Raw genomic sequence first — 23372 nt, forward strand, 5'->3', positions numbered from 1 at the left:
TCAATTGGTGACGTGCAGGTATATACACTAATATTCTGAAAAAAAAAATTTTTTTTTAAACTTTTATTTTACAAGTACATCATTTTCGACCGATCCTTCAGTCTTCATCAGTGTAGTGAAAGTGATGAGCATACACGGAGAAAAGGAGAAAGGCAGAGGAAGAGGGAAGGTATAGCCAATGAAAAGGTGCCACGTCAGTCTTAAATACATATACATATAAGTACGCACATACACACATGCACACAGTACAGCTATACATATAAAAGAAAAAAATAAATTAAACATATATATATATATATATTATATATATATATATATATATATATATATATATATATATATATATATATATATATATATTAATCTGTCTATCTATAGGCAATTTGTTTTTGTTTAAGCCTGTTTAAACTAAACTGTTGTATTGTCTTTCAATGTCAGGAGTGTTCCTTTTCTTTCTAAGATTCTAAAAAGTAAAGAAGACTAATTTTTTAAAGACATTAGATACCTACTGACCTTATTTTCAAAAAGACCTAGTCTATAGACAAAAGAAAAACAGTGAACAATAACAGGACAAGATATTCTAGTGAAAAATATAATAAATTTATAACTGAAAATATTGAAGCATTTAGATTTTTGTAAACTTTAATTTAAAACATTATATAATCCATTCTTATGCTGCAATTTTTAAGTCATACATTTATTATATATTTTTACTAGAATATCTTGTCCTTTTTTATCCAGTTTTAACAACTAGTCCTTTACTTTTCCATGTTTAAGCTTAACCGTATTACTTTTCGTGCTCGCATTTTTTATTGTAATATATATATATATATATATATATATATATATATATAAATTCGTATTCTTGTCTGCTTCTTTGTTTATTTGCTAGTTTGTCCGAATTTGATTAATACATACAAAAGGTCCATTACCTTATAATTTCATTCATTCCTATAAATATAGTATTATTCTTGCAAAATATATGATTTAGAGGTGACGTCATTTGCATATTACATTAAGGAAAATCGATTTTATTAAAAAGCGGTGTGTTAGTTATTGTTTATAGTGAGACGATTGTTTTAAGTGTTCTATTTAAGTTTGTTATTTAAATTTGATTTATATTGATAACATATTTAATTTAATTTATTTTTTACCGACATCGATTTTTTATGAATTGGTTTCAGTTATTTCTCCTGGACGCGGACTTTGTTCTTTCTGCTTTTTTTTTTTCGGCGAATATTAAAAAGAAAATCTTTCAAGCATTATTTTTTGGGATTAGTTTCAATAAGATAATTTCCGTGATTTCACAATTAACGTTGTGGTCCAGTGAATTTTTTATTTTAAAATAAACAAACCAATTCAACTGCAATTCTTTATTTAAAACAAAAAAAAATTAATTTGCATTTTTTTACCAGCTTTTTTTCTTCACATTTTTTTTTTACATCGTAACTAATCTTTTTTTCTTTTAACAACGCAATAAGTCAAAACTCATCATTTTTATAACAACGTGTATTTCAGTTAACAAAATTCTTACAGTTTGTTTTCGTTGCAAAATGTGTTTGTGTGTGCGTTTGTATGTCGCGCAAAAACTTTCAACCGAGGCCACGGTTTTTCGCCAGATAGGTGTCATTTTCAAGCTCAAACCTTCGCCCGACAAATTGTCTAAAAACATTAATGTCTTCACCCTCAAGGGCTCGCCATTTTACAGGGAGCAAAAAACCCTTCCTTCATGAAAAGATAATGATGTACGCATGCGCCAATGACGTCATGGATTGAATTAGTGTAAATAATATAAAAACCGACCCAATTTCAGCGATGCTTCCTTAGCTCAGTTGGTTAAAGAGCGGCGTCATTATCTAGAAGTCGCAAGTTCGAATCGTGATGTAGGATATCTTTTTTTTTTGTTTGTCTTTACGATTTTAAAATTTCCGCTTCACGTTCGCCAATTTCTTTACGTGAAGGAAAAATTTTTCTAGACTGAGGTAGCATGAAATAAATTCGCTAAAACTGGAATATAGTCATAAAAAGGTGCTCAATATCTGGAGACTAGCGTCTCTTCGTATCACTTCTGCTGAAATATCCGGTGGACAGTTTATCATGTACTTCTTTTTCCGGTATGTGGGTGGGGGGTAATTTTCGTGCTTTCATTCATTCTTTTCTTTTTGAAATTTTTGTTGGGGAAACGATGGAGTTGACATATAATAATGAAAAAAAATATTCAATATTATTAGTATAGCAGGTGTGGCCAAACCGAACTTCATAACGCTGGGTATCCATGCTAGTATATATATATATATATATGTATATATATATATATATATATATATATATATATATATATATATATATATATTAACCTGCATTAAGTTTCTATCATTTGTCGCATGAAATCGTCGTAATGTTCAATCGATGACGTCGACAAAAAATGATCTCGGATATCTATAATTATCTGTAATCAAAGTTTTTCGTTTTGAAGTGAAAATTAAAATTGCCGCTTGTTAATTGCGTCTCCAATTAGTCGTCTCGCAACTTTCCGCCATTTTGAGAAAAGGACAAAACTTTAAATCTTATTTTCTTCCTTTTTTTCGTTTTAAATTTTTTTTTTTTTTACTTGCTTTCGAAAACTAACTGTGAGAATTTTGTGCTTCTATCGCAAAATTTATTTTACTTCTACGGAAAATTTTTAATCGACAGACATTTTGATAAAGCTGAATGTGTGTGTGTGTGTGTGTGTGTGTGTGTGTGTGTGAATGTGTGTGTCTGGTCAGGAATAGGCTCCTATATGGTTGACTATTTTAAAAAACTGATTACAAATAATGATAGAAGATGTATCGAGACACATGAATGGGTATGTTTGATCTGGCAGAATGGTGGTTCATTAAAATTGAGCGGTCTGCGTTCGCGCCTGGTCCAAAAAGTATGGAAATAAAAAAAATTAAATTAAAAAAAAAACGTTTACAAGTGTTTTTGATATGGATGCATATAAGAATACTTTGATAAGTATGTTTTAACTTAAATAGAGATGGTATAATAAAATTTTGGGGTCTGCGTTCGCACCTGGCTTCCATAGAATGGAAATAGGGACAAACTTAATAAAGACTTTTCATATCTATTTGCGTAAGTATACTTTGATAATTATGTTTCAATTTGAAGAAATATGGTATAATAAAATTATGGGGTGGTCGTTCGCGCCTGACCTCCATAGAATGGAAATATGTCACAAAGTTTAACAAGGTTTTATATTATAGATGCACAGAATATTGTGATAAGTGTTTCAGTGTGAACAAGTATGGTATAATAAATTATGGGGTTTATCTATTTTATTTTTACTTTCATCATATTTAGCTTTGGTTTTGGTACCCCCAAATTCGAAGCTATCTCTTTACAACTCTTCCTTTTCATAACCTATCATACTTTCATAAATCAGATTCCATTTTCTGTAGGCTGTTTCTGAACCCAGTCAACAACGGGTACTTTTGCTAGTATATATATATATATATATATATATATATATATATATATATATTTAAGTTTACTTTTCTTTGGTGTTGAGATCCGTCATAAAAACTTAATAAAAGGCTTCGTCCGTTTGTATTTTTATTTTCATAGCCTCAAAACAATGCATATTGTCAGATCTGATGGGAGTTTCTATTTTGCTTTGTGTTAAACAGGGAACGGGTGTTCGATTGAGCAGCAAAGCATATATATTTTTATTACATTTAACCTTCCGCAGCATAGTATCGTCAGAGTCACGTTGAAAGGAATTCAAAGCCTAGCAGTCCGCAAGATCAAAGTATTAGAGTAGCAGATTCAAACAATGAAGAGGTGGGTGTTTGCTGTCTGTTCGTCAGAGCACTTTCCATTAAAGTCCTTATAAAAGAGGCACAAACTTGCGACATTGCATTGGGACATAGGTTGGAGCTTTTTTTCATACATTTTTACTACTTATCAAGGCCCAGAGGCCACTCGAGGATAGGGGTTATTGCGTGTACAGTAATCAATGGGATAATATCGTAGTAATCGTTAGTAATGGAGATTTTATAAAGTGGATTACTTAAGGGGGCGGTTTATCAGGGATTTGTTTATGTTGGACTTGGAGACATCCAAGCTTGATCGGCATTGCAGGATCTATAATTTTAGAGACTCTTTTTGGACCCTGTCTAAGAGTGAGTGATTAGTGGAAGGTCGACCCGCCCAGATGGGATAAACAATACTCAACGCATTGAAAATTTGTGGCTTTGTAAAGATAGGATACTCTATAAGTAATCTCTAGCACGGTAGAGGGAGCCCACCTTCTTAGCAACAGCCTTGGCAATGCCCTTAATATATTTATTCCGATTTATGTAGCCTGTAAATATTAAGGCGAAAAATAAAATTAAATACGTATTAAATACTTTTGAAGCCGAAACAACGCATTATTACAGAATAAACAGACATTTATTTTGTTTGAAAATCATATTGGAAGTTATAAATATATTTCGAAGGTAACCTTTTTCTTCAGTATGTCTTTTGTATTTTTTTGTTGTCATGTTGTGGTTGTTGAAGCATAAAATCAGCAAGTAGAAGTTCGTTTGGTGTTTTCACGGTAGTCCTTTCAAGTGTCGGAACAAAATTCACGTTCCAGCTATAAAACGAACATCAACCCTAACGTAATTTTGCGGGACAACGTACAGTTCTGACACTTGAAAGGACTTCCGTGAAAACACCAAACGGACTTCCACTTGCTGATTCTATGCTTCAACAAAAACATGGCAAAAAAGAAACATACTCATGATGAAGTGTATCTTCGAAATATATTTATCAATTTCAATATAAATTTCAAACAAAATAAATGTCCGTTTATTTTGTAATAATGCATTGTTTTGGCTTCAAACGTATATAATACATATTTTATTTTATTTATTTCAAAGATAATAAGTAAATATTGTTGGCTGTTTTTTAAAAAAAGAAAGACCTACTGATGATGAAGTGTATCTTCGAAATATATTTATGAATGTCAATATAAATTTCAAACAAAATAAATGTCTGTTTATTTTGTAATAATGTTTTGGCTTCAAACGTATATAATACATATTTTATTTTATTTATTTCAAAGATAATAAGTAAATATTGTTGGCTTTTAAAAAAAAGAAAGACCTACTGATGATGAAGTGTATCTTCGAAATATATTAATGAATTTCAATATAAATTTCAAACAAAATAAATGTCTGTTTATTTTGTAATAATGTTTTGGCTTCAAACGTATATAATACATATTTTATTTTATTTATTTCAAAGATAATAAGTAAATATTGTTGGCTGTTTAAAAAAAAAGAAAGACCTACTGATGATGAAGTGTATCTTCGAAATATATTTATCAATTTCAATATAAATTTCAAACAAAATAAATGTCCGTTTATTTTGTAATAATGCATTGTTTTGGCTTCAAACGTATATAATACATATTTTATTTTATTTATTTCAAAGATAATAAGTAAATATTGTTGGCTGTTTTTTAAAAAAAGAAAGACCTACTGATGATGAAGTGTATCTTCGAAATATATTTATGAATGTCAATATAAATTTCAAACAAAATAAATGTCTGTTTATTTTGTAATAATGTTTTGGCTTCAAACGTATATAATACATATTTTATTTTATTTATTTCAAAGATAATAAGTAAATATTGTTGGCTTTTAAAAAAAAAGAAAGACCTACTGATGATGAAGTGTATCTTCGAAATATATTAATGAATTTCAATATAAATTTCAAACAAAATAAATGTCTGTTTATTTTGTAATAATGTTTTGGCTTCAAACGTATATAATACATATTTTATTTTATTTATTTCAAAGATATTAAGTAAATATTGTTGGTTTTTAAAAAAAAAGAAAGTCCTACTGATGATGAAGTGTATCTTCGAAATATATTAATGAATTTCAATATAAATTTCAAACAAAATAAATATCCGTTTATTTTGTAATAATGCGTTTTTCCGGCTTCAAACGTATTTAATACGTATTTCATTTTATTCAAATTCGACCAACGCTTCTATAAAAGGAACACAAACCCTAACATTATGGCGAAGTTTTTGCAGAGTACATATTGGAAATGGTGTTATTTGTCGTGGCAATTGTTGGTTGAGAAGGATTTTGTTGTTATTAAATAAAAAAAATAGTCTTATACGTCCCATTCCACTGCAAACCCCACTAAAATCAGGAGAGAATTATAATAGCTACTCATGATGAAATGTTAGGCTTAATTTCTAAATATCATTTTCATTGGTCAGTCAGAGTTAAGGTTTAAATATTGTTTTCAGGCTTGCTTTACCAAATGAGTATTTTATTTTGCCGGTGTTCTAACGAGCGGTCTCGTGGCTGTTTAAAGCACGACTTTCCTCAACAAATGTATAATGCGAACGGCCGTATCCGGAAATATTAAAAGTAATTAGTATTTTCGTGTTAAATTTATCTATGAGAAAAATATTGATCGTCTCCTCTAAACAAAAATGTGAACACAGCGAATAACTAATTACACACACGATGCAATCGCTGTCATTTACATGGTGTTTTGAGATACGTGTTTGCCTTTTGTTTGTACCGTTTTAATTTAAATAGTAAAAATACGTATTTAAAAAAAAAAAAAAATTATTTATCTTCTTATAATATTCATTTATTTTTTTAATTGAAAATATGCATCCGTTATGTTTAGGTTCCTTTCGTGGTTGTTAATAACTTGCTCGACCACGTGAAATTTACAAGGTCGTCCATTATTAGTACTTAAAAAAAGAAAACTAGTTTCCCATCCTTGCTCAATCATTTATGTTCTAAATGATACTGCTGATTCAAACCTAGTCACGTGTCACTTTCGCCTCTACATTCTGAAATTTAACTCTCTCTCTCTCTCTCTCTCTCTCTCTCTTTATATATATATATATATATATATATATATATATATATATATATATATATATTCATCAACATATAGCACTGTTTTCTTGTATCGGGACTTATCAGTGTGGCTAGACAATCACTTTGAGCATTTGTGAAGTGATATACAAATTGCAATTAGCGTATGAAGCGATGCTCTTTGTGTCAACAAATTGAGCTTAAGTACATGGGACTTTTTCTCAAAACATTATTAATTCATTGCCCGCATAGCAACAGCCGTATAGAAGCTCCGACTGTCGTTTGAGCGATCGGGTTTCGATCCTGGCCTGTGGTAGTTGCTTGTATGGCCGCACTGATGAGCTGTGAAACGGCGAAACAGTACTGTATGCGGATGCTCCCTATCTTAGGTTGAGCATTTGGGAAGTGATATACAAATTACCATTTTTCATTTGTGTAAACAAATTGAGCTTAGGTACTTTGGACAATGTCAAAACATTGTTAATTCACTGCCCGCATAGCAGCAGCCGTATAGCGCAACGGTTAGAAGCTCCGACAGTTTCGATCCTGCCTTGTTGTAATTCTTAAAGGAAACAAGCTTAGCCTTGGCAGCATTGAATATGACCATCCAAATTACACATTTGAATATTTTATACTATGTATTAAATGTCAGTGTGACCAATTAAAAGCTCTTGACATAAGGATACCGGGTTGCTCAAATGACGTGCATAAATATCACACGGATAGAGAATAAGCACAACCAGTTGTCGCACATTTGCCACGCCTTAATTGATCGTACATACTCAGAACAAAAAAACTTCAACGTAAACACATTAAAGCATGAATATTTGATCGCGTTTAACATGAATTAAGCAGAACGTTTCAAGTTAAATTTACATACAGGGTGAAACGATAAACGTGTCGCCCTAAAGAAAACACCGCTATAGCTTTATTAACTTTTATTGAAAAAAATCAATTCAAGTAACTTGATTATGTAGTAGAGCTTACATCTATTTAATAAAGCTGCATTCCGCCTCAATCACCGTCTCGATACGGGTCCGAAACTAGAAACATACCTTTTCCACAAGCGCCAGCGGATGCTTAGCTAATGACGGCGATCAGGCTGGCTTTGGTGTTGTGAGAGGTCATGTTGGTGATGTTCTCGACGTATGGCCAAACGAAGTTGTCTAGCCGATCTAGGTCGGAGGATAAGAGGGGCCAGTCAAAGGACTTTTTCTGAAGCAAAGCCGGGGTGGGGTCTCTTTGGACTTGTGGGCCGACGCCGAGTCCTGCTGCCACACCCAGGATCTACGAGCGGCCACCTAATTGCACTAGAGGATCACCACACCCTTCAGCACATCCAGGTACACTTTGGTGTTGACTTTCAAGCCGACTTCGAAGATGTGAGGTGGCATGATGTGGACTTTACTTGGAATCACACCAAAGACAATAACGGACACTTTGTTTTCATCACCCTGGGTACGTTCCTGTTATTCGTGGCAATCTAGCGATACATTTTTGGGGTGATGGCAATGGTCCTGTTGTCATAACTCGAATCGGTAGAGAGCATGAGTTGTACAGCGGCGCATCTCTGATCTCGCTGGTTGAACATTGTGTCACTTCCAGACATGATAGAAGGCTTCTATAGCTCTGGAAACTGGTAGATGATCTTCACCCCCCCCCAAAAAAAAAGCTCTGGCAACTATTAGATGTTCTGCACTAAAAGAAAAAGAAAACCAGTTTTTCATTAAACGGAAATGGAATCATGTCTTCTTTTTAGGGCGTCAATTTTATCGTTCCACCATGTAGAAAACGCAATCGTTTCGCTATAACTTGAACGATTAAGTGATTCTAATCGCGTACATTTCAGACTGGTAAAGGTAAATCTCAGAATCTGCAGTCAAGCCGAAAGATAACCGGCAATATTAAAAATGAGAAAGTGAGTCGTTTTTGTTTTTGATGGATTCTGAAAGATTCTGATGGTGATCGATATTGGTGTATGGCGTTTTGGAGGCTGAATTTTGCGTGCTGTCTGGTGATCTGTGATCAGACCGTAAAACGTTTTGACAAAGATCAGCGGGTGATATGGAGATGCCGTGGATGAAGAAGAAAAAGAAGATGATGACGAATAGAGGAGGAAAAGGAAGATGATCGAAAATAAGTTTGAAGATAATAGAAGTGGAAGGATGAGCATGGGAAAAAAGGATACAAAATATTGGGAAGAGGAAAATGATTAGATTGGAAAGAAAAGAGGTCGAAAATGCAGAAGAAGAAGAAGAAGAAAGTTTGGAAAAAGAAGAAGAAGATTTGGAAAAAGAAGAAGAAGAAGATTTGGTAAAAGAAGAAGAAGAAGAAGAAGAAGAAGAAGATTTGGAATAAGACGGAGAAGAAGAAGATTTGGAAAAAGACGGAGAAGAAGAAGAAGAAAGTTTGGAAAAAAAAGAAGAAGATTTGGAAAAAGAAGAAGAAGAAGAAGAAGAAGGAGACGATTTGGAAAAAGAAGAAGAAGAAGACAATTTGGAAAAAGAAGAAGCAGAAGAAGAGGAGGAAAGAATAAGATTTGGAGGAAGAAGAAGAAGAAAAAGAAGAAGAAAGAAAAGAAGAAGAACGACGTAAAAGACGACGGTTGAGAGGAAGAAGAAAGAGATGAAGAGAAGAATGAAATAAAAAAAATGATGAAGAGCAGATGAATGAAACGAAGGGAAAAAAAAAGAAATGAAAATTTAAAAAAGAAAAAGCAGAAGAAATAATCCAAAGAAGAAACGCGATGGAAAGTAATATTAGTAGTAGTAGTAGTAATATAATTAATTGTAGTAGTATTAACACGAAGAGTAATGATAGTAATATTAGTAATATAAAAGATAGTAGTAGTAATAGAAAAAGCTAGTCTTCTATAATCTATAAATATAAAAGCGAAAATGTGTGTATGTATGTGTGTTTGTATGTCTTGCAAAACCTTTCGACACGGGTCACGGATTTCCACCAGATCGGTATCATTTTAAACTTCCAACCTTCGCCCGACAAATATCGAAAAATTGGCCAAAAACCTTAATTCCTTCACCCTGAAATCAGTAGTTTTCTACAAGGGGAGGTCAGCAAAAACCGTCCTCTCATGACGAGTTCGCTTCTACGCATGCTTCACACGACATCGTAATCTGATTTACTTTAAATATTTGAAAAAGTGACACAAATTCGTGGACGCCGTCTTAGCTCAGTTGCTTAGAGCGCGTCCTCATTATCTAAAGGTTTTGGGTTCGAATCGTAGTGTGCGATGTCTTTTATTTTCGATTTTTAATTTTAATATTGAAGCAGGGTTATTTAAGCCATTTTTCACCTGTTTTTTTTCAGATTTTTTTAGCGTGCGTTTTTCTGGGATTTTTACTTCGCATATTCTTAGGTTTTCATTTACACCCCCGCCCGACCACACACACCGAGAAACACCCGGGCAACGCCGGGTAACCCCCCCCCCCGCTAGTCTACAATATAAATCTCACCTGTCTGTTTAAAAGTATGTATGTATGTATGTATGTTTGTATATCTGTCTAAAACTCGACAGAGGCGACAGATTTTAATGAAATCGGTATCATTTTGAAGCTAGCCCCTTCGAACGACAAATATCGACAAATTAACTGAAAACATCGATTCTTTCATCCTCGAGTGAGAACTTTTCTACAGGGAGGGTGCGCTTTTTTTTCGCCGAGATTTTCGGAAGTCATCGCCTCTTTTCGATTGTCTAGCCTTAAATAAAACCTACGTCACTTCCGGTTTGGAGATAGGCGCAACAGCAAAGACGTCAGGGTTTTTTTTTCACGTTCTTTACCCCATTCGCAGTGCGGGTTCGAGCCTGCCTGCCTACTACCACTTTTTTTTTTTTTGCTTAACACACACCTCTAAACAACCGGGCAACGTCGGCCACCCAGGCCAGTTATTAATATATAATAAAAAATTATGAGAATAGTAGTAGTAATTAAAAGACTAATAGTAGTAGTTGAAATAGTACTATTATTATTATTATTATTATTATTATTAGTAGTAGTAGTAGTAGTAGTAGTAGTAGTAATGGTACTAATTTTTTTTATTACAATTATAAGGCACAGTGCAACTTCCTCCATCTGGTGGATATGTCAAAGCCAGCGCAGACGGTGCTGGCGCAAGAGAGTGTACTTACTGAGCACATCCACATGCTCAAGGGTTTCGGTGTTCATGATGAGATCTGACTATTTGATATACAGGATCCTCCTGGAAAACTTATTCAATATTAATCTCTATTTTATATAAACAGGCACTTTGTCTCCGTATGCAAGTGTATGGGGGCGGTCTTTTTCTATGGACTCTCAAGTGGCCGAGCAGTTTTTTTTTTATTGAAGTTTTACACACATGTATTTATGTGTCTGGGAGTGTTCTTAAAACGGTTTTGTGTCTATATGTCCCCGATAGGTATTGAAAATCGATAATCGAAAAAAATCCAATTAAAGAAGGAGCAATCCCATTTGGATCAAAGTAAACATCTTTATACAGCCCAATACTATAAGTGCACTTGAGAAGTTTCATCAGAGGCAGAAGCAGAAGAACCGGACGTAAAAAATTAACAGTAGGATCTTGATAAGACGTTCGAAGTAAATGTTTCTGTTTAGAGCATAATTGAACTATGATTTTTTTTTACAAAGGAATCGTCACTTATCAAGGCCCGGAGGCCAGTCGAGGATTAGAGTTAATGGGTATACATTAGTCAATGTGATTATAACGAAGTAGACATTAGTAGTGGGAATTTTGTAAATTGGATTTCTTAGGGAGACGGTTCATCAAGAACTTGTTTACATTGGACTTGACAATCGGATTGTAGTCAGCTGGAAAGCAGGTTAACGGAAGAGAGCTCCACATGCGTGCAATTCTAAGAAAGAAACTTTGCTCATGGAATCTACGTTTAGGTTTAGGCACAGATAAAGAGTGTGGAAATTATTGATAGTGGTTTTGGCTAGACGAGTGTTTTTCGTGTAAGTTTGACGGAGATGCGGACCATAGATTGAAGCTCAGTCGAGAACTTGTAATGAAAATAACGATAAAGCAGAGACAGGCTCGCAACGTCTCTTCTGTGGAAAAGGGGTCGCAGGGAAGAGAAAAGGGCATCCCCCACTAAGCTACAAAGTCTATTTTGAACTCTGTCAAGGCAGGATTAGCTGCTCCTAGCAGTTCCTGCCCAGATGTGGCAACAGTACTCAATCGTTGGCCGTACCTGTCTTTTATATAGGTGATACTTCACTTTTGCATTTTAAAATTTAGTTCAAGCCATTATATTCAATAATTCAATAATCACAAGAAACCTTCTCTGCCACCAATAGCAATGGCCAGTGACTCCCTGTCTGAGAGTACATCTTTCAAACTGCTCGGCCTAACGTTCACAGGAAACATGAGTTGGAACAATTATATTGAAAACATTGCCAGGGCCGCTGCGAAAAAGGTAGGCTCTCTCTACCGTGCTAGAAAACTACTGACACCTGAAAGTATCCGGTACCTCTATAAGGCCACCATTCGCCCATGTATGGAGTATTGTTATCACATTTGGGCTGGTGCATCTGCTCCTAGAGAAGGTTCAAAAGAGAGTCGCCAATCTGATAAGCCCTGAACTGGCATCTGAGCTTCAGCCTCTGTCCCATCGACGAAATGTTGCATCCCTCTGCCTGTTCTACAAGTATTTTAATGGTGAATGCTCCGACGAACTGCAGACACTTGTGCTCCCACGACGTAGACACCCTCGACAAACCCGACAGGCAGCTAAATCCCACCCGCACACAGTAGAGATCCCTAGATGTAAAAGATATTTCTACTCCAGTAGTTTCTTCCCACAGAACCGCTAGACTCTGGAATTCCATTCCAGGCCCCTGCTTCCCTAACTGTACTGACATGCAGAAGTTCAAGTGTAACGTGAACCGACATCTTGCTGCCCAAATCCCAACATAATGTCCCAGTAGTTGCTGCCCCTGATAGTAGCCCCCTACACCAAAGTGGCAATGTGCCTTGTTTGGAGTGAAAATGTAATATATATATATATATATATATATATATATATATATATATATATATATATATAAAATAATTTAGGCACCTACTAGAACAGGCAATTAATAGATTCGATGGACAAAAATAGGCGATTGAATCGATTCCAATGACAATAAAATAATTACAGGTGTGGTAAGTTTGTTGATCTTCATGCAATCCTGGATAGCATATGGTCTCGCTGCTAGTTCTAACTGCGCCCCAGTTGAGAACCATTAATCTAAACCCTTTGTTTTTGTTCTGGCGTCTTTAATCTGGTTTCTTCTTTTAAGATCTAAATAAAGCCGATATATTATGTATGGATAGACTTTCTCTGCTCTTGTGTCCATACCCTTTTCCTTTGTAGCTTTAGATTTAGCTTCGCGTACACTCGCCAATTGGTACCTAAAGAATGGTGCTCTGCGAGGCTTTCTTTTGTCTTTGATGTTGTACCAAGAAACACCGGAAGCAGAAGAAAGAGAATGAATTGCGATCGCACGTGCGTTTATCCGTCGCATTAACGTATCAATCTGCGTTGCTTATGTGTAAAGGCATCTATGTAGGCATACTTTTTATTTTGTCCTTTGTAATCTCCCCTTCCTTTCCGATTTGTTTTCTTTCGCCTTCTTTTGTAACTTTGCTCTTTTGAAGATTCCACGGAACCGATCGTTCCAAGCGTTCGCTTTAAGATCTGCTTTTGTTTCTTGGTTGGAAGCGAATTATGTTGACGGCTTTCAATATGATCAGCTTTCTCTATCGGTTACGGATGGAATTGTCTTTTACTCTGTCACGTTTAAGGCGTAAATAAGTTTTTATTTTGGTCTACCATGCTTAAGTTTGAAATAAAACTGGAGTTTGAAATATTATTTATTTATTGGACGGGCTGTTATCCTCGTATTCATAGTTGCTTGTTTCTAAGTGATCGTTGTCTGAAGATAGCGGTTTCAATCCTACCCAAAGCCGACCAGACGATTAGATGGCTAAAACATGGTGAGATGACGACAACTATGGAAGGCAGTAATTACTGAAGATACAATAAAGAGACTATTCATTCGTATCTCGTAGCGGTTAACATCCTGACGAAGGCCAGAGGAAGAATGGACCTAAACGTGGTTAAACAACAACTAGTAGATGAAGACAACTCAATCAATCAATAAATAAACACATAAATATATAAAAAATATATAAATAAACAAATATATAAATAAATAAAATAATAAATAAATAAATATATAAATAAATATATAAATGGACAAATATATAAACAAATATATAAATAAACAATATAAAAATAAATAAACAAATACATAAATAAATAAAATAATAAATAAATATATAAATAAATATATATAAATATATAAACAAATATATAAATAAACAATATATAAATAAATAAACAAATACATAAATAAATAAAATATTAAATAAATATATAAATAAATAAATATATATAAATATATAAATGGACAAATATATAAACAAATATAAAAATAAACAATATATAAATAAATAAACAAATATATAAAAACAAATATATAAATAAATGATTATATAAATAAACAAATAAAAAATACACAAGTAAATAAACAAATATATAAAAAAGGAATAAATAAATTAATAAATAAACAAATGAATAAATAAACAAATAAAAATAAATAAATAAATAAAGAATTAAATAAATAAACAAATACATAAACAAATAAATAAACAAATGAATATATAAATAAACAAATAAATAAACAAATAAATAAACAAATAAAAATAAATAAATAAATAAAAAATTAAATAAATAAAAATAAATAAAGAAACAAATAAATAAACAAATATATAAATAAATGATTATATAAATAAACTAATAAAAAATAAACAAATAAATAAACAAATATATAAAAAAGACATAAATAAATTAATAAAAAACAAATAAATAAATATACAAATAATAATAAATAAATAAATAAAGAATTAAATAAATAAAAATAAATAAAGAAACAAATAAATAAGCAAATAAATAAATAAATAAATGAATAAATAAACAAACAAATCAATAAACAAATAAAAAAATAAAAAATAAATAAACAAATAAATAAATAAAGAAACATAAACAAACAAATTAATAAACAAATAAATAAACAAATAAAAATAAATAAATAAAGAATTAAATAAATAAAAATAAATAAATAAACAAATAAATAAACAAATAAATAAATAAACAAACAAATCAATAAACAAATAAACAAATAAAAAATAATTAAACAAATAAATAAATAAACATAAACAAACAAATTAATAAACAAATAAATAAACAAATAAAAATAAATAAATAAATAAAGAATTAAATAAATAAAAATAAATAAAGAAACAAATAAATAAACAAATAAATAAATAAACAAATGAATAAATAAACAAACAAATCAATAAACAAATAAACAAATAAAAAATAAATAAACAAATAAATAAATAAATAAATAAACATAAACAAACAGATTAATAAACAAATAAATAAATAAAAATAAATAAACAAAAAATAAATAAACAAATAAAGATGCAAAATACTCATCTCAAAAGATTCCAATGATAAAATATTTTTAGTTTTTGTCTAAAAATATTTAAATCGGATTAACATTACCTTTGGTCTATCATGATTAACTTGGAAAGAACCACTAACATTTAGAATATCATTTTTAGCTTTGGATTATAATAATAACTTCGAAATAGCAATATATATCTATTTATTATTGCGGAACGTTATCCTCATATTTATAGCAGTTGCTTCACCACGTCTCGGCCAATTAATCCTTTGGCCTGCTTTGGATAGGGTTCAAATCACTTTCCCCACTGGAACCGTAGAAATTCAACGCTTCTATCCGCGAAGGGCGATCAAGGTCGGAGTTTTGATCTTATAAATCCAAGGTTTCTTTTTATCTGGTCTTTCATCGCTGGTTCCGTACCGAATGTTATTTATATATTAATACGATAGCCTGTGTGTTATTTTCTGTGTCACGCTTACATCCAGGTCATTTAATTTTTATGTACTTCCATCTCTTGAAATAAATAATTTTACTAAGAATTCTTCTTAATATTTTGTTTTTCGGTTTCGATTATAGCTGATGGTAGTCCAGTAATCTATACTTTTTGAAAAGAATTTTATTAAGAATCCTTTATAAGTGTTAGATCGGGTTCGATTATAGCTGATGACACTCAAATTATATATATATATATATATATATATATATATATATATATATATATATATAGAGAGAGAGAGAGAGAGAGAGAGAGAGAAAGAGAGAGAGAAATAAACAGGAACAAACCGTGTTATGTGTTCATCAACGTTTCGTCTTTATTTTGATACTTCATGTGTTCATCAACGTTTCGTCTTTAATTTGAGACTTCCTCTGGATTCATCCAGAGGAAGTCTTGTTGATGTGGAAGAAATGAGCTATTCGACTGGACACAAAAACTATCGTATACTGAGCTGTTTTTATTTCTATCCTCATGTACAGCTCTGAGTCTTGTCTCCATGCAGACATCATATTCCCCAATTGGATGTATTTTATAAAAGCTGTCTGAGCTCAGTCTGTGGAATTACCCTTCAAGACAAAGTATCCAACGCTGACATTTCCACAAAGTGCAATATTTCTGAAATTGAGTCATTCCTTATTCAGTGTCAACTGCAGTGAACTGGCCATGCTCTGAGAATATCTAATGACATGATACCAAAAATCCTAATGTACAGTCAATTGGAAGGAGGGAAAAGGAATGTGGGGCAACCATTACTGAAGTTCAAAAACAAGTTAAAGAGCAATTAATCTTCCATTAAATCGCACACATCAGTCTTGAGAATGAGGTGTTGGATCGCAAAGAGTGGAAATCACTTTTTGAGGGTATTCACTGTTTTCATTCTGATAGTTTAGATCATCCGCGTTGGGAAAAAGAGAAAAAGCTTAATAGTCAGCAGCCATGTCATTGACCGCATCACTGAATCAACAAACTTGTACTATGTTTCGACTCGTTTGTAAGCCTTTTGCAGGACGTAAATGCCATCAGAGGCTGAAGCTTAAATAAATTTAAACAATAATTATGTTGTTGGGACGTCATTCGTCGAAATCAACGTGGAAGTCATATATATATATATATATATATATATATATATATATATATATATATATATATATATATATATTATGGTTTTCTTGGGGGGTACAAAACTTTATTAAGGCAATCATGAAGGGAAGACGTATTCCTTCGGAATTCATTTTATATATATATATAAAAAAGACCGAGGAGAAAAGGAAAATGGATAGCGACTAAAAAATAAAAGTAGGGAAATAGAAAAAAAATCAAAACGAGTCAATTGACATGTTTCGCCCTCACTCATCAAAATTGGAATCGAGGGATTTATTTTTTAGTAATTTGTTTTCCTTATTGATAAAATCTAAAAAAATAATATATTTATATATAGCCCCCCCCCCCAAAAAAAAATCAGGCACCTTCAGTCTTGGACAAACTATGGATACACACGAAGGGTGAAATTTTTTGTGGCAGAAGGTGCGCAATCTCCTACCACACCTCTTCCAAGACGACATTTTTAAACACCAGTTGCAAGGAAAGTACAGGGCGACTGGAAACAAATGCCGAGATAAGCGGAGAGCACATACAGCGCCTAGAATTCCCAAATGGTCACCCATCTGATACTAACCAGGCTACACGTTGCTTAACTTCGGTGATCTGACAAGAACCGGCGTGTCAACGCGATTATGCCGCATATATATATATATATGTGTGTGTGTGTGTGTGCGTGCGCGCGTGTATGTGTGTGTATGTGTGTTAAAGACAGAAAACAAAAAAATATGTATGTATATATATATATATATATATATATATATATATAACAATATATATATGTGTGTGTGTGTGTGTGTGTGTGTGTGTGTATGTGTGTGAAAGATAGAGAACAATGAAAACGGAAGAACCAAAAAATGGGATATTTTAAGATTTCGTTCTGACAAACGAACAGCTTCAGAAAACCGTTCCTTCATCCCAAGGAAATCGGTGAAATACGTACGTTATTTATTTCTTGCTGTGTTTAATATCTTGCTTTTGAGGCTAGTAATGGCGGCGTATTCATCTGTTCGACTGACAATCTTTTCGATCGCATCCCGTTTTTTAACAGTAAAATAAATATTTACACTTATTCGGTCGCTTGCAAAAATATCCCGCGTGTCGAAAACTGCAACATCACGTGACTTTGTACCATCAATACACATATAACGAACATCTGTTACGCGAGTGTCTTGATAAAAGACGCGAGAATGATGGACGTTCATATTTCGTTTTAAACTTCACGCCAGCTGGCTTGACGATTGACGGAGGGGCGAGGGGCAAGCGACAATGCAGATTGGCGCCATGAGTTGCACATTTGAGCTAATTCCCGCGGTTTAGCATGTTGTCAAACTTATATTTATTAGCAAATATATGCACCAACTTTGCATAGAACATAAAACTTTAAGGTAAATGCCACGTTTTTATCACTTACAGGCGTGTTTAGGAGACGATGCCTAAGTGGTTCAAGGCACGGACTGAGTATCTGGCTGTGCCAGTCCGGTCCACAGAAACGCTTTCATTAAACGCATACCTGATTCTGCAGATATAAAAGTAAACGACTTTATCGTGAAGATATGTTTCTTCGCATACCTATTTACTTTTTGTTTTAATCATATATGAATAAGGAAATATGGAATTACTATTAAATTTTACCTAGATAGTAAAATGTATTTGATAATTTCGAGGCATACCCTTCTTTTTCAATATATATAAAGCCAAAGGTTGTCGTAAAACAGAAAAAAGAATATACATTAAAACACACACACACACGCGCACACATACACACACACATATATATATATATATATATATATATATATATATAGAGAGAGAGAGAGAGAGAGAGAGTTAGTTGGTTGGTTGTTTTTGTTTTACGGCATATCAATCCTTTTCGGGTTATTTAATGCCGAATCCAAAGATTTTGAAGAAAACATCTTTTTAATAGAATATATTTGTTGTTTTCACGTCGGTTTCTATTTAACCCATAGTTGGGACCTTAACAGGTACTACCACTCCGGGTCAGAGTGGACCTGGGAGCAATGGTAATTAAAGGGTGGCTCCACACTCCCCAAAGCCCACAAGCTGGGGCCTCACCACTGGATATAGTTTAAGGTCATATCCAGGACCCTCATTGAGGGACTTTTACCCTCTGCAGGGGGGGGCAGTCGGCGTATTCTAATGCCCCACCGACAGGGCCGGAGAGAGAGGGAGAGAGAGAGAGAGAGAGAGAGATTCGGAAGCCTCAGCGGCCACATGTGACGTGACATTTGACTGCTACCGCTGTGACCAAACCTGTTTGTTCCGCATCGGGCTCGTTAACCACAAGCGTGCCTGCAGTCGACGTGAAAAACCCCCTTCATAGAATCTTTATACAGCAAAGACGCAAAACTGGTAATTAGTAAAAAAAACGAAAAAACTGAAGAAAGTACTCAATACTATTGCAGAGCAAATATATTTTTTATTACCGTTTTATCTGTTTTAGTTACTTTTTCTGTAGGCTTTTTTTGAAACCAGTCAACTACAGGTACTTTTGCTACTATATATATATATATATATATATATATATATATATATATATAAACTCCTCTTCCCCAACTATTTTTGAATGTTAATTCAACAAAATCAAACAAACTTTAATAAATAATGGCTATCCCAACCATGTTTTTAGATGAACAAATAAAAAAACATAAAAATACCGAATCCAAACGTATCTATATGAAACTATTCTATCAAAACCACGTGCATTAAATAGAGTAGATAAAAACTTATTAAAATTTATCTATCTATATCTATTAATAAAATTCTAATGTTTATTATTCATGTGTGTGCGTATATATACCAATAAAACTTTCGAATGGATGCACCGAATTGAAACATTCTTTCCCCCCCTGAAAGGTTTGAGTTCCTAGATTGTCCTTATCTATATATGGTTCGTAACGAACAAGCCGAGGCACACTAAAGCCCGAAATAAGGGTTTTTGGGCCGTTTCGATTTTGTCGAAAAAGTTACCTGCCCACATCAACGGAATTTAGCACTGTTTGTATACAGTCGCGGTAACATCTTTCGGACTTGTGGCGCAATGGATAACGCGTCTGACTACGGATCAGAAGATTCCAGGTTCGAATCCTGGCAAGTTCGTAATAATTTAAACCATTATTTTATCCAACGTTTACCCTTAGGGTATTTTTGTTTTTTCAGTGATTTTTTTTTTATGCATATGGGAATTTATAATACTCCGAGTTCACATGGTAAACGTTAATGGTAAGACGATGTTGAGTGTACTCGATTTTGTGTTTGACTCGGCGTTGTGTGTGCCGACGCGGCACGGCCGCCAGTCTATCTATCTATCTATCTATTATATATATAAAAGTGAACGTGTTTGTGTGTGTGCGTCTGTGTGTGTGTGTGTGTGTCTATGTACATATTCCTAGGCAATAACTCTGCAATTTTCAGTCTACAGACTCGAAATTTGATATACAGTGTACTGAGATTTTGAAACCTGATGATGTGATTTTTCCTAGCAGGGTGGTCACTGAAACATATTTGCATATGAGTAGCCACTAGTTTTCATATTCAACATATTCATACATCTTTTCTGTTATATACATTGAGCTTCTAAAGTAAATCGTGAAATATAATTGAAAAACATATTTTACCAAAACAACAACAACACACACACACACACACACACATATATATATATATATATATAACTATCCATTCACGTGAAATCACCTTTTTCTCCACCCTATTCTCTCTGCTTCACTTCTTGTTATCAAGTAAGATCTTTAACTTACTTGCAGTTTCATCAAATACTTTTGCAAGCAAAATCCGATCACGCATTTTGCTAAATCCTACCCTCTGATGAGAAGGAAAGTATTTCTTCGAAACTCCGCGATTTGGAGGCTATCCACTTATTTAGTGTTTCCTTTTCCAATTAAATATGTTTTTGGCTCTTTTTGCAGGGTGTTTTTGGCATGTTTTATTTACTATTTGCCCTAATATATATATATATATATATATATATATATATATATATGAATAATTATTTTCATAGCTAGAGAACGTTGCAGTTCACAAGAGCAATCCCTGACAGCAAACAAAGCAGAAGTCGAAGACTCGAGTTTTGCTCTCATTTGGGCTCATTTGTAAGATACATCCGAACTCGCTAGGTAAGCTTGTCATCATGAGACATCAGCTTGGGTTATATCTGGGTGCGATGATTACATCCCTTATTGGAGACTAAGTAGGTTCATGCCACTGTCGGATTTCGCCGCGGTTTGTTTGATATGTCTTAGTTAATAGATTTTTTGTGTGTGGCGCGTTTCATCAGTTGGCAGAATGTTCGCCTCGCGTGAAAGAAGCTCGGGGTTTGAATCGCGAGTTGGGATGTGTCTAACTGATGAACCCAAATAAGGGCTGAACTCGAGTCTAGGACTTCCAGTTTGTTAGGTGTCATGGATCTGGGGAGCTGCGACGTTGTTTGGCTGTGGAAATAAGTATATATTCTCTTACATTCTGAAGGTTATGTATATATATATATATATATATATATATATATATATATATATATATATATATATATATATATATAACGACGAAGGCTGCCAACCCCCAGTATTTCCTCGTGTATCTGAAAACAAAGTATGCGAATATAACGATCTGTACATGATGTTGCAAAGCTAATCAAATTCCAGTAAAGCAACTGGTCCTGACGGCATTCCAATTACAGTGCTCAAAAATCTTCAACCAGAACTGCGCCCATACTTACAGAGATATTTAAGCGTTGTCTTAAAGAAACAAGGCCTATAGCCATTAGTCGCGTGCTCTCGTGTAATGAATGAATGCGTGAATGTAGGATTGACATGAAATTCTTAAAGATAAAATAAATTGCCGAAAAATGGATTAAATGACTTAAATAAATAAAAAGTAAATGACTTAGAATGACTTTAATGAACTTAAGGATGAATTGAATGACCTTTAGAATGACTTGAATGCTTAAAAATAACTGGACTCCTTCAAAAACAACTTGAATGATCTGGAGAATGACTTGAATGGCTTTGAGACTGACTGGTTGTAAAATGGATGATCATTTTACATTAAATTAATACAGAAAAGTGATCCCCCACTTTATATCACAAAAATATTTTATTTAGGGAATTTGAAACGTTATTTTCGTATTCAGGAATCCCGAAAACCAATAAATAGTGGTATAATAAACATAAAACGAAATAAAAAGTACATGTGTTACGGACCGACCGAACGACCGACCGACCGACCGAGTTGCTTGCACATGACTAAAAAAATTATTCTGTGGTATGCATTTAAAAGAAAAAAAACTATTCTCCGTCGGTCGGTCGGTCGGTCCGTAACACATTTACTTATAGTTACAAACAAATGCAACATTGGTTAAGAACAGATACTACAGTTTGTTCTTAGCCATGTGGCCAAGGAAAAGTTAATTTTTGGACAAGATTCAGAAAAGTCTAATGGATAGGTAAAAATTTATGGGGCAAAAAGTGTGATTATTTGCAATTTTGGTACATTTTTGACCCCTTATGAGCCCCTTGGAATGCTGAATACCAGTGACAATGCACAAACTATGCAGTTTTAAACCGTAACACATATATATTTGAATTCAGCACCATGGCAGAGCACTATATAGATATGCATATCAAGTTTTTTTATTGAGAAATATGAAAAAAGAGCATTTTTAGCACCATAAGTCCCCGGGGGTCGCAAAGCAGAATTTTGCTAGGGTCACCCACACTGAGTTTATATTAAGAACAATGCCCTGCGCATTTTGGACAAGTTTCAGAAAAATCTAATGGATAGGTAAAAATTTATGGGGCCAAAAATGTCATTTTTTTTCAATTTTGGTACAATTTTTTACCCCTTATGAGCCACTTGGAATGCCGAATACCAGTGATTAATATGTTTTTAACTTGTTTTCAGAGTTTTTTTTTTTAACATGTTTTATTAACTACTTGTTCTTATATATATATATATATATATATATATATATATATATATATATATATATATATATATATATATATATTTTATATTTTCACCCCAAACAAGGCACATTGCCACTTTAATGTAAGGGGCTACTATCAGGGGAAACATCTACTGGGGTACTAGGTAGGGATTAGGGCAGCGAGATGTTGGTTCACGTTGCACTTGAACTTATGCGTGTCAGTACAGTTGGGGAAGCAGTGACCTGGAATAGAATTCCAAAGTCTAGCAGTTCTGGGAAAGAAACTACTGGAGTAGAAAGATCTTTTACATCTAGGGATCTCTACTGTGTGGGGGTGGGATTTTGCAGCTTGTCGGGTCTGTCGAAGGTGTTCACGTCGTGGGGGCATA

The 23372-nt window shown here is 33.4% G+C and overlaps 1 non-coding gene across 1 annotated transcript; it reads left to right on the forward strand.

Annotated features, from left to right (window-relative positions):
• The first annotated feature begins 20068 nt into the window (after nt 1–20068).
• Nucleotides 20069–20141, forward strand: Trnar-acg (transfer RNA arginine (anticodon ACG)). Its single transcript has one exon. It is a non-coding gene; the product is annotated as a tRNA-Arg (tRNA).
• Nucleotides 20142–23372: the final 3231 nt, after the last annotated feature.

The sequence above is a fragment of the Euprymna scolopes genome, chromosome 41 (genome assembly GCF_053919585.1).
Source record: "Euprymna scolopes isolate OS-2025 chromosome 41, ASM5391958v1, whole genome shotgun sequence".
In the NCBI taxonomy this organism is placed as follows: domain Eukaryota; kingdom Metazoa; phylum Mollusca; class Cephalopoda; order Sepiida; family Sepiolidae; genus Euprymna; species Euprymna scolopes.